Here is a 16,434-nt window from a genome sequence, read left to right as displayed (position 1 = left end):
GGATCGCACCATTCATAATGTTGCATCTCAATACTTGGCATCTTTTTCCCACTGCTGGCTCAGAAATTCGCCTTGGTTTCACCGGAATTCGTTTATTTCGTTCATTAATTCGTTCTGATAGCTACGCAGAGGTCTTTCCTTACGACTCCCGTGCTTAATACGAAAAGCGGTTCTTGTGTGAAAAGTGCCAACTGACTATCTCCTTATTTTCTGATTGTTCTTCCGATAGGAATATTCCCTTGATCAGCTAACCTGGCCCAAGCATAACAATAGTGCATTTCCCCTTGATGGTACGATTTACATATCTTCTACCTCTGCTACTTCTGTTCAGGAAGGTTAGTTTAGGCACTCCATCCCTGAGGGCTGCATCAGCTTATCTTTCTAGAAATCCCAGCTATAAGCTAGATCGGTATAAATAGGGCATTAAGCAGCAATAACAGAGATAGCATCCATGAGTTTTTTAATCCATCCTTTAGCATCGCCTGACTCGGACAAGGTGTTTCCTTCCTTCGCAATACCCGGCCAGGGCAATGTAGCTATCCCAATAAGATATGAAAGCTGGGCCACACCTGAGCAAGGAACTTATACATAGAAGTAACAGTAAATGTGCAAGATTTGGACCACTGCCATTTCCTTAAACCATCAATCAACAAATTGAAATAGAGATATCGGTATCTTCCAATCTGCCACAAGGATCTAGTCGCCAGTATCTTTGCCTTCTTCCCAACTTATCCCAGCATTCCTTGTAAGCGTTGCTATCACTATTTCTCCCTCCGGTGGCCTTGAGGCGTCTCGATCAATCGGTGTATCCGCCACAGGACACACCTCCTTCTCTCAACCATCCGAACAAGAAGATTTTAGCACTAACCCTCCTGCAGCTTTCTTTCCGACCGAAGTACCGCTTTTCTTTGCACTACTTTCGAACCGTATCAGGAACAAGAGCTTATGCGTTGCTTTCTTTTCGCAGTACCCGCCCCCAGGGGTCATTACTTGATGAAGAGTGCTTCCCCTTTGAGCACCTTATCTTGGCCATCAATATAATTAATCCATCCTGCCTGTCTAGATATTGCTGTTAATACACAGGTTGATTGTATGACTATGGCATAGTGAGTTCTGGCTCCTAGCTGACATACTGAATACAGCATCGAAGCGGGTCTATCTTATTCCGATGTAACGATTCCATTGAATATTGTGATAGCATCCTTGATTTCAGCTAGCTATTCTCAGTGATATGCTTGCTCCTCTTGGATTTCATTCCATGATAAGTATGTATTGGAAGTTGGAATGCCTAAAGTATTGGTGCATTAGGGTCCTCTTAAGCCTTGTTTCCTTCTTGATCTTACCTTTCCGTTGCTATCACTCGCTCTAGCCTCTCCTGGCCAGAGCTCCCTCTATCAACAACACCCTCACGCGATTGATTCCCTGGATAAGTATGGCTCATATAAGGTATCCTGATCATAGTAATTGTATCATATCTCCTTCTCCTATTGATCTTACCATCCCTCGAGTCCAAGTCTCGGGATGGCGCTTATTAAGGTCCTGTTTCCCCTTGACAGGATCTTCCAGTTCTGGTATCCCTGAAGAGCATTTCCTAGTATGTATTTACTAACCTTAAACGATAGGAGCCGTATTTAGATAGATATCCTATAAATCTATTGATTTTCATTAGCTTGTAAATTCCTTGTGTGAAATAACTCAGAAATTCATTGTGCTAAACTTGTATCTATGCAGTACTGTTTAATGTGGAAGAAGTGTTTTTGTTACTAACAACATAGAAACCATGATACCAGTGCATAAGCATGAAAAACGCACTTTGTGATCAGATTGATCAAGGTTGTAGTCATTCGAATTTACTACTTCGTTAAATGATGGCTGTTTAAAGGTGTCTACCATAGTTTGTTTGGACAATGTCCTTAGTAATCAGGTATGTGACCTTCTTATAACCCACGACATCGGCATGATAGGTGTTAAATACATCCAGTGATGGTGGAGCTAAATCAGCAGGTTTTATATATGGATCCCAAGGTATATACTTATACCAGACAGTACAAAATAACCCTGCGTATACTAGAAAAGCAAAATAACCGTACACATACGACTTAGAATTCTCATCATAAAATGGTATTACTACTTCAACCAACTTGTTTATGATTTCACGTTTCAAAAGGGATTTCAAACCAAGACCGCTATGTGAGAATCGCTGAATAACGTCAAAAGTATCCCTTAAGTAAATATTATCGATAAAAAACAAACCTAGCGAATCATTTATTTCTTTAAACTTATCAAATATATACATTTATATTGTCGCCAGCCTACCTGAGCGTGGAACAAATATTTTATATATACATATTCCATAACTAGAGTTCCATAATTGTGAAACGTGGTATATGGTCGTACGCTAACTCCTATTTGAAAGTCGTGTGGCTCTCTAACAAACATGGAAAACAAACCTATCCTCGGCATCCAACTGTTATAAAAGAATGGAAGCACAATTGTTGTTGGACCTATAAACCCTATTATTTTGGCAATAAAACCATTTAGACCTCTTTGATCTAAATTGGTAAATGTTTTTCGATTTTTCACAAATCTATCAATAGGTGAATTCAAGTAGGAAGTCCAACCACTGTTGGAACTATCTCCACCGTTTGAACTACCACCACCCCATATAAAATGGTGGATTATACCATGATCGTCGTGCTTAGGTGCACTAGTTTTCACATTTGGATTTGTTCCATCATTAGTGGAACTAGAACCATCATTAGGGTTAGGGGAAGTAGAAGTAGATGCATCATTACTGCCACTAGATGCATCATTGTTGATAGGTTCTTTAGCTCCTTCCTCATCCGTTATATCTTTTTTCTTGGATTTCTTATTATTGTGGAGTTTTTTATCATCATCTTTTTCCCCGTCTCTATTGTATAACGAATTAAGTATCTTCTTAATGGATTGAAAGAATTTCTTCATGATAACAGTATTTTCTATTACTCTCTTATTGGTGGATTTCCTCCGCTTAATTTCGAAATTTACCCAGCCTTTTGAGTACTAGGATCTCCCCCTTATCCTAGCAGATCGGTACCCAGACCATATCCTTGGGCAGCTCGGATGTATCTATCTTTTCGTTCAGATCACATCATCTCGAGCGCGGAATCTTATTAGTGGATCAGAAGACTATGGTGACCCGTAGATCTTCAGATGTTGATTTGCAGAGCAGGGCCGGAATGCGGGGATTGCATTCTTCGAAAAGTATCATATCTTCTTTCCCTAGGGAGAAAGCAGAAACCAGAAACGAGTGGAGGTTCGATCTCTCACCCAAAGCAATTGGGGCTGGTGGAATCTTCCCCTATAGACTCCGAAAAATCATCGTGTACCTTTCCCCTATAGACTCCGAAAAAGCAGCGTGTACCTTTCCCTAAATCCTTCTCCCGTGCATGCTATTCTCGTGTTCCGTGATTAGAAAAGACCTGTTTCTTGTTTTCTTTGAGGTAATAAACGAGCTGTATCCCGCTTTGCCTATCTTGATGTGGAATCTATCGTTGAGCACCCATGAATGCAGGTAGAAGGTGTTTTTTCTTAACTCTTTCCAGGCCTCAGCTTGATTGGACTTCGTCAGCTCTTGTCGTTCAGCTTCCTCTCTCCTCTCTCATCTTGTCTCTCCGTAGACGGCGTTAAAAAGTAAACAGACTTAAAGCAAAGTAGGTTCGATCCTTGTGTTCTATTATATGAAGTAGAAGAAGAAAGAGCCGGGGGGATGGTCTTGGCACCCATGGGTTAATGGTGAAAGCGCTCAAGGAAATAGGGAATGGAATATTCAAATCGATCAGAAGTGCTATGCTTTATGTAATCAGGCTGAAGGCTAACATCTCGCGAGTAGGCCGAGCTAGGATAAGAATTCCAATCAAAAAAGAAGTATGAATTGGGCCCAAAATCACTACTTTACTACCTATGTCGCGTGTCGCGCCACCTAGTACGATAGACTTTTTGCGGGAAAAGAGCAGGTTTTGCCCCAACTTGGACCCAGGGAAACCAAAGAAGAGCTAGTTTCGCCCTGTTTAGTTAGCGGTGGATGAGCTGATTTCTTTTCACTCCTGTTTCAGAGATACAAAACAAAAGTAAAGTGTAGAACGCAATGTTTGAGCTCCAGGCTTTTACGATTCTTCCGATTGACTTCTCTTCTCTGCTCCTAGCTCCGAATGCCAGTATGTAGAGAAGTGATGGAAAGGGTTGTGCTCTTTCATTTGAGAAACTTCCAACCAAAATAGGAATGTTAGAACAGAATATTTAGATACAGGTCCCTTATGAATACTGTACTGAGTAAGATTCATTGAAGAAATGCTTCTCCGAAGCAATAAGTTTGTGGCACAAGCATAGTCTTCTGCTAACCTAGCCTTTCCCATCTTTCTATTAAAACGAATGTAGCTAACGTGAACTAAAAGCAAGCTCTTGTTCGAGGAAGTAGAAATTGTTAGTTGTTGCTAGCTTGAACTGAGTTGTTCCTGTTGGTGCTAGGGTTGCCAAGGGAGTTGTAGCGAGATGCTGCTAATGCAGCTATTTCTGATGTCCGGACGATGCAGCGGAAGTGAAAAGAAAAAGATATGATGCTTAGACCGTTCAGACAGGGATGATGGATTTCTAGATATAGGGTTTATTTGAATGTCTGGCCAAATGCTTACTTTCGTTATGCTTGTCCTGCAAAGCTGGATCTATGGTTCGGTTGCTTTGAATGTCTGTTCCGCCTCTGACCCGGCCCTTACCTCTTTCTTGACTCGGTTTTTCGCAGGGGCATCGAATTCTTTGACAAAAGAAACGCCAGTTTCAAAAGGAATGGCACCGAAAGGTGTCAGATGATGATTGAACTGAACTATCTGAATCTGAAACCGCCGACCCGACTCGTGCTTTTTTGGACTCCGCTTTTGCAGGATCCTGTGAGGCATCGAATTCTTTGGCAAGTCTCTTCTTGCTAGTGTTGTACGCGTTTTATTCCTTCGCCCGACATGCTTTCGTGATAAAAGAATCATAGCAACATAGCGTGAGGTTCCATAGGTTGATGAGCCTGATCAGTCGTGTAAGCTATTTACTACAGCCGTCTTAGATGGCCCCAGGTATCCTCTTCGGCTTGATCTTTCCTTTGCTTCGATCGCCAACTTGCACTTCCTTATTCCACTATTGCGATATCTTTGTCCTGGACAAAGACCAAGAGCTGGTGCAGGTGAAAGAATAGCTTATGGGGCTGGAGTCAAAGGAGCTTTCATAGACATAGAAATCATAATAGAAAGAGCAGGCCTGCGAGCAGCGAGTGCCCTTTGTAAGTTGCGAGCCTGCCTTACCGCCCCCCCCCCCCTTTCTTTTTTGAATTAGAAAGAAGGGGATGAATTAGAAAGAAAGAGATCAGGTTATTTATGATCGGAGAAAAGGAAGGGGCGTGGTTGATGTGTCACTGGGGAACCCGTAGGAAGGGGAGACGACCGGCCTCATTCACATCTGAAATCGCCAACATGAACACAAACGAAATCGTCTGAATTTCGTATAGAAAGAAAAAAAAAAGGAAACAAGTAAAAAAGCGTGGTCCCCGGGGATAGGTACTTCGTCCGGCGCGGTATCATTGCTGAGCGATCGCTCGCTATCTGGAAATGGAGTGTTAGTTTCAAATAGAGATTGTGTGGGTGTGAAGTGTACTGAAGATCGAGGTTTTTCTTCTTACTAACTTTGTCAAAGAGGCTAAAAAAACAATAAATGACCAACGAAACTTCGAGTGAGTAGGATAAGGAGGAGTAGTCGGAGGATCTGAGAAGGGAATTAGAGAAAAAAGAGCAGCAGCTCAGTAATAACACCTAGGCTTTTGAATTAACTCTGCGATTTGGAAGACGGAGGAAATGAAAGTAGAAGAAGTTATCGAAACTCGGAACCACATGTTCAATCTTTTTTTAGCGGTTTCCCCAGAGATCTTTATCATTAACGCAACCTTCATTTTGCTCATTCATGGAGTTGTATTTAGTACCTCTAAGAAAGATGATTATCCACCGTTAGTTAGTAATGTGGGTTGGCTTGGATTACTTAGTGTTGCGCGCCTAGGAGGGCAGCGCGCTTGGGATGCGGAGGAGCTATTATCGCCCAGCTCCCTAACCTAATGCGGCCGGACCGCAGGGAACCTTAGCATGGGGGGACGTCCTAATCCTTTTGCCGCCGCAAGGCCGGCTAATCGTACGCAGCAGGAGCAAGGGAACTCCCCTGGTTCAGGAAGGCACATGAGTCCGAACGCTATTATGAATGTGCGACCGACACTACACTACGTAGGTACCTGTGCATGCAGGTGAGGCGTCGGTCGGTCCTAGAAACGGCGGCAGCTAGCGAGGAGTTAACGACCGGACGTGCTGCAACCTAGGGATCACCAGGCAGCTCTTTCGCTCTATAGGGATATCGGGGGGGGCATAGCACAATTCTTCTTGGAGGAGGGTTTTGGTTTGCCCAGGTGACTGATCCTGCCATAATATACTCCCGCCAATTCTATTGCACCGGCAACCGAAGTCGAACATACATACGACGATCTTCATGCGTGAAGGGACGGGAGGAAAGAAAGGGCGGTAGATGATAATGCGAAAGGGCGCCGCGTCTGGCTTGATAGTAAAGCCAAAGAAAGACGCCCCAAGACAAGATACAACTGTTGGGAAGGGGACATGATCAATAGAACCTGGCTGGATCCGGGCTGGGATAGTGGCGCCCATTCCTAACCAGTTCTGAAAAGGTTCGCTCATGCTGGAGGTACTAACCACTTAGTGATCGGTCCGCTAGTTCACGCAAATCCGAAGAAGTTATCACGGACGAGCCACATGCAGGGAAACTTGCACGTGTGGTTCTGGCCGGGCTTTCCTTCGGTATCTAATAACCTTGCTTCTGCTCGCCGCTGGCGCACCTCTCCTAACTATTGCCCATTTATTCTGGAATAATTTTTTTAGGAGGGACAATTTTACATATTTCTGCCAAATCCTTCTATTATTAAGTACGGCTGGTACCATTTCGATGTGTTTCGATTTTTTCGAAAAAGAGAGGTTTGATGCTTCTGAATTCATTGTATTAATTCCACTTCCTACTCGCAGTATGCTCTTAATGATCCCGGCTCATGATTTAATTGCCATGTATTTAGCTATTGAGCTTCAAAGTTTATGTTTTTATGTGATCGCAGCATCAAAAAGAAAGTCTGAATTTTCCACGGAAGCCGGCTCAAAATATTTGATCTTAGGTGCATTTCCCTCTGGAATATTATTGTTCGGGTGCGACCGGACTACTACCGATCAATTTTTTGGAACTTATTTATAGACTTGTAGAGACCCTCTACGTAGTTGTAATTCTAGGGCAATCGATCCACTTTCCCCATAGCCCTAAGGCTGTGTCTCGATCTCCTACGCGCGAAAGATAAGATACGGGAGACGGGGTCCTATGGTATGGGTCTTCGACCCTTGGTCTAATTCCACGACGGAGAGTCGGCGTGGCGTAAAGTGAAGATTGGGGGGAATAGAGCGAAATCCCCGTCTGGGGTATTCCGAAGGTGTAACCTAGGCAACGAAAAAGGGGCCCGATACTTCAACTAAAGGAGCGACCTGTTGGTTCACCAAACCCCGACCCAGTGTCACACGTTCTCCAGGTCCGAAGGGATCCAGTGCCCAACTACCGACTCCTCCCGGAATTGCGTTATCGGAGCCGAGCCAGGAATAGCCGTTAGTGGACACCTACCACTTTTCACCGGTTAGAGAGGCCCTCTTTAATACATTAAGAAAATATGTTCACAGGGGCCAGAAAGACTCGGTCATAGGAACTTAGACCACCTACGCGCTGGTAAACGAAAACCACCTCGACCGGATCTACCGAACGAAGAAGGCCGCCCCGTCGAAAGAATTAACACGCCAAAAGGGCCACCAGCTTTCCCCCAAAAAGGGGAGATCCGCTGCTTACTGCTCACGGAAACATCCGACCTTATGGTCAAGTCGTCCGCCTATCTTTCTGATCTCATTCGTTTTCCGATCGCATAAAAAGTCATGAGATCAAAAAAGAAATGTGAGAATGTAGTTACAGATGTAAAAAAAGTCAATATCTCGTTCTCTTGTTCTTAAATCATGAATTGGATGATGTGCGTTTCATCAAGTATGAACATATTGCATTTTTTGCTATGCAATTTCAGTACCGGATCGACGTCCATTTATTTCTGTGTCCTCATCCGCGTGTATGTCTGTGTTAGATAGGCTCTGGAAGGCCTTACTTTACTAACAGGTAGGGCGCGTTACTTTTATTCTTTTTTTGCTGCTTACCCGCATGTTTAGATTATTTACTTGCCCTTTCACTTTTTCTTCGGCTGTCACCAACTTTGTTCAATGCTAGTCCCTAACCCATGAATAAGGGCTCCGCTGGCTACCGGGTTCAGAGAAGTTTGTAAGCTCTTTCTCTTTTTTCGTTTTTCGCCACCTCCTGTGTCTTTCCGTTTAAGGTCTTTAATTCGGCATTAGCTTCGTTAGAGAAAGCCATGCGTGAACTACAAAGCATGGGATCCTGAACACCACGAAAGAAAGCGTACTACTTTTCAATAAGGTCCGACTTCAGAGAGGAGAGACATGAACTTGTTTTAGGCGTAGAAAAGGCATACGGTATGAAAGATTGATTGAAAAGAGGTAGGGACTGGTCTCGCTGCTAAGGGAGAAGGAGACCTCTGTCGGAGCAAGCTAAAGAGCCCACTTTATATCGTCGATTTCAGGTAAGGCACTCGATCAAGCCTATACATCCGGGAATTTAGCTCCAAACCAAAGACGACTTGCTTTGCTGCATTTCTTGGGCCGGGGCTTTACTTGATTTTGGCGAAAGAAAGGCCATATGATCTACTTTCTGGTGCCGGTCCCTTCACAAAGATAGCCCCTTCTTGCTCTTATTCTTATTCTTATTCTTATTCGGTGGAATACAAGAGTTCTGAAGCTCCTTTCTTTCAAGTGAAAGTTGCCTATCTTTCTTGGTTCGGAATCCAATCCAGTTGAAAACAAACAATTGCCCGATGGCAAAGTCAGATGAAAGGCTAGGAGTGTAAACCACGTACGAGCGTGGCGCAGAAAGCGAAATGTTTTGCAGCGAGTCAAGCGTAATACGATCAAAAGGAAATGGGGTCGATGCTAAAACTCAAACAGTTCCCCAGAGGGGGCCCCGGGTTGAAAGAGCGAGCTACATTCTTTCATAGAAGACAGAAAATAAGAGGACTGATGCTTTCTTACTTCATCTTAATATAGGGATTATAGCATTGGAATTATGGAATTTGAATGGATTGAGTACATCAAGATGAAGAAATTAACGTAATAAGCGATATTCTCAAAAGATTCGGTCATGCCAGAAACCTCAGTGTGCATGGCACTAAAAAAGGGTACAAAGAACCTGAGATGCAAGTAATGGCTGAATAGCCGGGGAAACACTAAATAAAGACAAGTGTCATCCGGACTTACTTGATTGATTGAATCGAGAGATGGAAATGCCATTGAGAGATTAGAAGGGATAGAGAAAACGTCAGATAGAGGTCGTGCTTCTGCTCAGTCCAAAAGAACAATCTGAGTGAGGATAAGGTGGTTTATGTTAGGGTCCGAGAAAGCAACTTGACATGCCAATCCTAACAAGAATTCCACTCTTTCTGGTCATGTCAGAAACCACCTCTTGGAAAGCAGATCGAAAGCCAATCGTTTCAGAAGATGATGACCCTCTTGTGCTCCTACGTTCCTGCTAGTTGGTGGATGAAGAATAGGAGAGAGCTTGCTTGAGTAGAAGATAACCCGCGAGAAGGATGTTTTGTAGCGCTTTCTCATACAAAAGGAAAAGGCGTCACGACCGAAGATAAGGAAAGATCCCAGCTTTTCATTGCTCTGTCGCGCCACCCCTCCTCCCAGAGCCGGTTCTTATCCATATATTTTTCAGCTAAAAGATACGGTATATATATCAATGAAAGCTGGCGCCTTTGGTTCTTGGTACGACTGGTACTTTTTCTCATTTATCGGTCTAGTTGGAAAAATTTCCCCTCAAAGATCAAGTTTTTCTTATATATTATGCTGCGCCCTTGCCCTTAACCTTCCTTTCTCTTCTATAAAAAGGCTGGACGTCAAATGTAACTGATGCTTATATTCTAAATATGACAAGCAAGAAACCTACTATTGCCGTAAACAAAAACCCAAACATTAGTAACTAACAGAGCTTTCCTATTCTAACTATTTCCCTATAAACCATGATTGATATACCAATCAAAAAAGACTTATGAAACTAAACTATTCTATTGATTTATGCCCGTGCTTCTTCTTCTGTTTTTGTACGCAGAAGGATGTCTAGGAGGAACAGATCACTGAGGTTAAGGATGAGAAGGTGAAAAGTGAAGATAGAGAATAGATGCCATGAACAAGTGTATCAATTCAAGAGTTAAGGAATACTATTGGGAAGATTGGGCATTGGGTTCATCTTGTTATTGACCATCCCTTTTCAACACATATCTTTTAGTATACGTCTTTTTTAGTTGCTTAAAGATTTCAGATATTGCTTTTTCTGTTATAGGAAGTGTTGCGTTCCCCTTTAGGGTGTTTGTCAGTGGCGTCACCCGATAGGGTGTGTGCCCGGAAGAGAGAAGAAAAACATGTTGCTTGCTATTTCTGGTTGAAGAGCTATTTTTTCCTATCGAACAGGAATTCCGAGGGATGTTTTTTGTTGTCGATTTGTAGCAATAGAAAGATAATGGAAGTGATTGAATAAGTTGGGTCATGAGAATGGAAGTTGGGTCATGTTGATACTAGATCCATGTCTTGATTATTCGACTTTTCCATTCCAATGCACAATACTATGCATTCCATTCCAAAGAGCGGTTTCGGTGGGTTGATACGATTTCCACTTTGACGGTCCTAAGTTGGCATTCTTTGCAGATAACTTCCATCTCGCCATAGACGAAAAGTACCCAATTTCATGCCAAGAGACCATGTAAGGGTTGTACGACCCATCCATATGATAAAAAGACTCACAAGCCTAAGAGCAATTCCTTCCTTCCCTATCATTAATTAAGGACTGGCTTGCTTCGAGAGAAAGGAAATCTGAATTCCATAGTCGTCTTCCTCACGAGCTGGAACAACTAAAGGTGTAGGTTGGAAACATACTTTTTTTCCGTTGGATTGTGCTCCAGAGAATGGAATAGTAACACGCGCTCCCGAGAGGCGGCATTAGTTTATGGTTCGAAAGCACGAGTCACTCCATCCAGCTAGACTTGCATTGATATAGACGATTTGAGCCTTTGAATTTACTTACTACAAAACAAGCTATGTTCTCCTATATATTTCCTTGGGCTCGCTTTACAAAAGAAAAACAAACTACTCCTCTTGATGTGGTCAGAGCGAAGTACTAATAGGCACAGAAACAGCAGGAATATCTTTCATTCATTTCATCTGTATGGTATGACACGACCTCTTTTTGCTCCCCATTTCGTTGGAACTGAGGCCTCTGTCTACCGGCCCGAAAGGAGGGTCTCATGCTTGTAAACTAGCATATATCTTGCACAGAATGAACCTTCCTTCAGTCACAACGAGAAGCACTATCGGGGTCTGAACGAATAGAAAACACAATCAACACTTCATATCAAAGTCAACCAACGTTTATCATATAGAGCGGAATCTTCATTCTAATTTGATTAGCCAACCCTCCCTCGAGTCGTATGCTTTCTGATCACTCTCCTATGCTGGTTACTTTTCTTTCAAACGTTACGTCGTTGCAGGTCCTCGCCCTTCAGGTTGAAGGAGATGTGTACTCGACTTCCTTTAAGTAAGTGGTGGCCCATAATAGTAGAGATGTATAACAACAGTAGCTTAACCAAAGGGATAGACTTGAACTCTTCCACACCCCCTTGCCAGAGGTTTTAAGAGAACAACCTTTTGGGGATACCAATTCCACCCATTCGCAGCAAAGGAACTAGCACTTTCTTAAGCTTTCCACCGTTCTTGCTTATTCCCCTTACTTACCCAATGAAAGATATAGATTGGAAATTGGAAGATGGTCGTCCATAGTTATCTTGTTGAAAATACCCTCCCTTACTCATCAAAACGTTGGAAGCGACTTGAGATATCTTTTGGGAAGAGAGAATAACTATAGATGCTCGATATGCATATTGATCAATCGATCTCCGCGTCCTGCCAGTTCGCTAAGTAGACTCACTCTACCGAGGGGCAGAAGAAGATCAAGCCGATAAGGGGAAGCGCGCGGACCCGACTTCTTCCTTTTATGCTGAAACTAGGGCTCCCTCTGGGTAATTCTACCTATCCGTTTGGACCACGTACCTAGATCAAGTCAATCATTTCAATCTAAGTTGTCCTCAGCTACAGCAAAAACAGAAGAAAGCAACAAGTTCTCCGTTTCCTGTTCCCAAAGGGTGTGAATGGAATCAATAATTATATATATATATAAAGTTGACGTAAGCTGTATGCATTCGGTGCCCTCAAGTAGGTACGACTATGGATCATTCTATTCCTTTCCTTTAGGTAGTCCTAAAAAGCAAAACGTAATGGTAGAGGATGAAGGAAACAAAGAATGAAGTCTGCACCTTTGACTACTGATGAACCGCCATTTCGTTCTTTTCTTCTTTGTTCGGCTTTCACAAGCAAGATACCTTGAAGCAGGTGACAGTCTATAGCCCAGGAGAGTACCATTGCTGACATGATACAATTGGCCTTCCTCTTCAGATTTATTTAGAACTTCAAGCGTTCAAGGCAAGGTTGTGCAATCTCTCGTACCTGCGAGAAAAGGGCTTATTTACTACTTTTTATCGATCAATGGTCCACCGGTCCCATCCAATGAGTGGTATCTGAGTATCATAGTATCATAAGAAAGTTCATTTGTACACCCGCTTATCTTTCTATAGAAACTTATCTCTAAATGATTTTTAGATAGGATGTTTCTGGAATTACCCCTGCTACGTAGAATGGGATAGTGTCAACGTCCTTCATTATAGTACCGAAGATGCTCGTAGGCTGGTCGATGGAAAGGATGGCTTTTATTCAAAGAGATGGAGATCCTGGTTTAGCAGCGGTTGCCCGTCCTTGGGTTTATGTCGAGCTTTTCGTATTAAGCACTGGGAGCAGAGAAATCCTAGGGTTGCTTTGTCTTCCTCTTCTGTTCTTAAATATAACTGAAAAGCATCCTGTTTCTTTAGTTGCCTCAAAGCTCAGGATCTCCCCATGTTTCTTCTGGAGATGTGTCAGTGGCTTTGCAATGATGCCGAAATGGCGAACGAAGCGCCTGTAATAGCCGGCCAAACCTAAGAAGCTGCGGACTTCTTTGACTGATTGCGGAGAAGACCAGTTGGCAATGTTCTTAATTTTGTGGGTTTCAGTGGCAACCCCATGCTGGCTGATAGTATGGCCCAAATAGGATAACTGGCGTTGAGCGAAAGAGCACTTTGAGCGTTTGACTTGCCATTGATCCCTTCTTAACAACTCAAGCACTGATTGCAAGTGGATTGTGTGATCTTCAAGAGAGGCACTGTAGACTAAAATGTCGTCAAATAACACCAGGGCGCATTTGCGCAGAAGGGGTTTGTTTGAGAGTGGCGTTCATGGCTCCCAAGAAGGTGGCTGGTGCTCCCGCGAGGCCGAAGGACATGACCTTGTACTCGTAGTGCCCTTCCAGAGTCTGGAAGGCTGTTTTGAATTCATCGCCAGCTGCCATACGAATCTGGTGATAACCAGCTCTGAGATCGGGTTTAGAAAACCATGAGGCACCAGACATCCAGGAGTTCTTCGACTATGGGCACTGGATACTTGCTGACGACAGTCATCGCATTTAGACAGCGATAATAAATACATAAACGCCAGGAGAAAAAAAAATATAAGATTTTTGGTCATAGAACCCCTGGTACCAATGTTTATAGAACTGTCCAGAATTGATAAAGAGAAGCAGCTTTGAAGTCATGGAGAACGAAAATAGGACCCTGGCTCGAGCCCATCTAGTGATTAAAGGTAAAGTGCTTCGGTACATTGGTGCAGGGGAATGCGTACCTACGCCTTTTAACTACCTTGGGGAGAGCGGACTCGCTGATGACCCTCCTTGGGAAACAAATGAAGTGGGTGGATTGGAGTTCGTCTCCGCCAATTAGAGATACGGTGCTGACCCAAGCTGAGTGAGTGAAGGCTCCGGCTTGACCTACTAGCTGTTTGCTATCAATAAATAACTAGCTGACAATATGCTATGCTTACTCTCCGAGCACTAAAGCTATCGAGAAGTGATGCAACAAAGGTTGTTGAAGGTAAAAACCGTCAAACAGAGAAATCTTAATCGTCAGAACAACGCTGAACCTAACTTGTACAAGAGTTGGTAAGAAAGTGCAAACGTTGAGTAAGAAATCGCCATAGGGCGGCACAAACAGAAAGAAAGGCTTCTGCCAATCGGAATAGGAATGCGAAATCCCAGTAAAAGGGTGTTCAGTCGAAGATAGGAGGATTCCTTTGATCCATACCGTCATCTGACGGACTTCCTGCTGACTTCGTCAATTGCTCTTTATCGCTTAATAGAAGGGAAATTTCATGAGATAGATGAAAAAATGAATATCAATCGAGAAAAAGCTTAAATAGACACAATTCGTAATAGATACAATTCGTAAGGAAGAAGTGATCAAAAGTACGAGGTCGGCATAGGAGATATGATGTGTCGGAGGCAGAAGGCACGGAGAAGTCAAGATCTTCCAAGATAAACCCATTCCGATGCCTATAAAATCAGGTGCACCGCGTCTATACTACAAAAGTGTGATAGGTTTCTTCGTATTTCTTCCGCCGACATCGCTTTCTTATTCCTAACACAATTGTTTAGCTAAGTTTGCTAACGAATCAGGGAGAATCAACAACGAACACCGCATTTTGAAAAGGAGACGTGATTTATTCCTACCGTCCTGAACACGTCTAGAAACAGCAACCTCGTACATAATACCATTTCGCATTACAGTATCCACTTTCAAGTCGGGGTGAAACTTACTAAGATGTTGGGTCATCAGAATACCATCGAATCGACTCATGTTATGAAAGTAAATAATTAGTGACTTTCTTTGTTTGCTTACAACAGAAAGTATTCCATTTATGAATGCTTGGAGTACACAATCACTTCGATCATAAAATGATGGGTGCGTATTTATGTATTCGTGGGAACTATAATGATTAATATAAATCTTTGATAGTTTCTTGTCTGAATTGACAGTCATAAAGGCGGCTGCATAAGCGTGGTGGCGGGGAAGATTTTGGATTCTATTATCTCCGCGGGAACATAGTTCCGATCCAACAAGGGAATGGTTTCAATGTCACCTACAAGGAATACTGATGGTTTAGGAGGTTGCCCTTTATAATCAGGGTCTGCTTCCAGTTCCTTAAGGTATTTATCCATTTTTAGCTTATTCTTATTTGGAAGTTTGGTAATGTATGATGGGAATCTGGAATTATTTTTACATATAGGTTCTTCCGCATGATTTTCCATATCACTTTGTGAAAAAAAGAGATCTCATTAATGCTTCTAAAAATAGTTATAGCAATCCCTCGCCATCTGAGCCAGAACGAATCCCAGTCAAATCTCTAAATGCTTTTGGCATTCTTTTCCCTCGCATTTCCCTAATTCTTTTATTAATATGGGAATGGGAGCAAATGAGGAGGCATCGAGTCGAAGAAATGAATTGCTCTTTGGCTAGTGGAAATGGGGTTCTTGTCGTCAACGAAGTAACTGCTCTATTTGGAGAGTGGAGCCAGCCTCAAAGCCGCCTTGGTTCTATAGTAATCTCTCAGCGTTTGAGTTGACTAATCCGATGGTACTTGAAGAAGAGTGAAACGACGAGATTTCCTTATAGGAGGAGAAAGGGATTCCTGTTGCTTTTGGGTGGGTCCAATCAAGGTACGAAAAAACTCTTTTCCCACGGCTCACTAATACGATCCTATCTTACCATTCTTCTATCCTTCTTCATCACGGGACAGAAGCATAACGCTGATCTATGGACGAAGGAAGGTATCAGAAAATGCATTATGACCTAGACCTAAACCAGGCTGATATTGAACAGAGGAGGAGTTCTTGTTACTACTTCTCGCTGGCACCAAAAGAAGTTTCGCCTGATTCGGACCTTTTGTGGTGGTCTGCCGAGGACAGCACCTAAAAACAACCCTTGTGCCATGGAATATTCCCTTTTACGATTGGAGAACCTGGCTTTGATGACATTCCTGAGGAAGGTATTTCCCCTACTAGGCTCGTTGCTTCGCTTATTAAAGATCAGAGAAGCGAATGCCTCTCGTAATTGATTGAAAAGTGCTCGCCTCTAGTTCCGGCAGATGCCTGCCATGTACCATCCGTGGAGGAAGTAGTGGGTTATTGGAAGTATAGGATTATTTCTCAAGTGTCACCAAGGATACACCCCACTTACTAAATAGGCCTGTG

Source organism: Triticum urartu, unplaced genomic scaffold (genome assembly GCF_056163025.1).
Source record: "Triticum urartu cultivar PI428250 unplaced genomic scaffold, HENAU_Tu73 scaffold216, whole genome shotgun sequence".
NCBI lineage: Eukaryota > Viridiplantae > Streptophyta > Magnoliopsida > Poales > Poaceae > Triticum > Triticum urartu.
The sequence above is the reverse complement of the archived record's forward strand: the minus strand, read 5'-3'. Positions refer to the sequence as shown.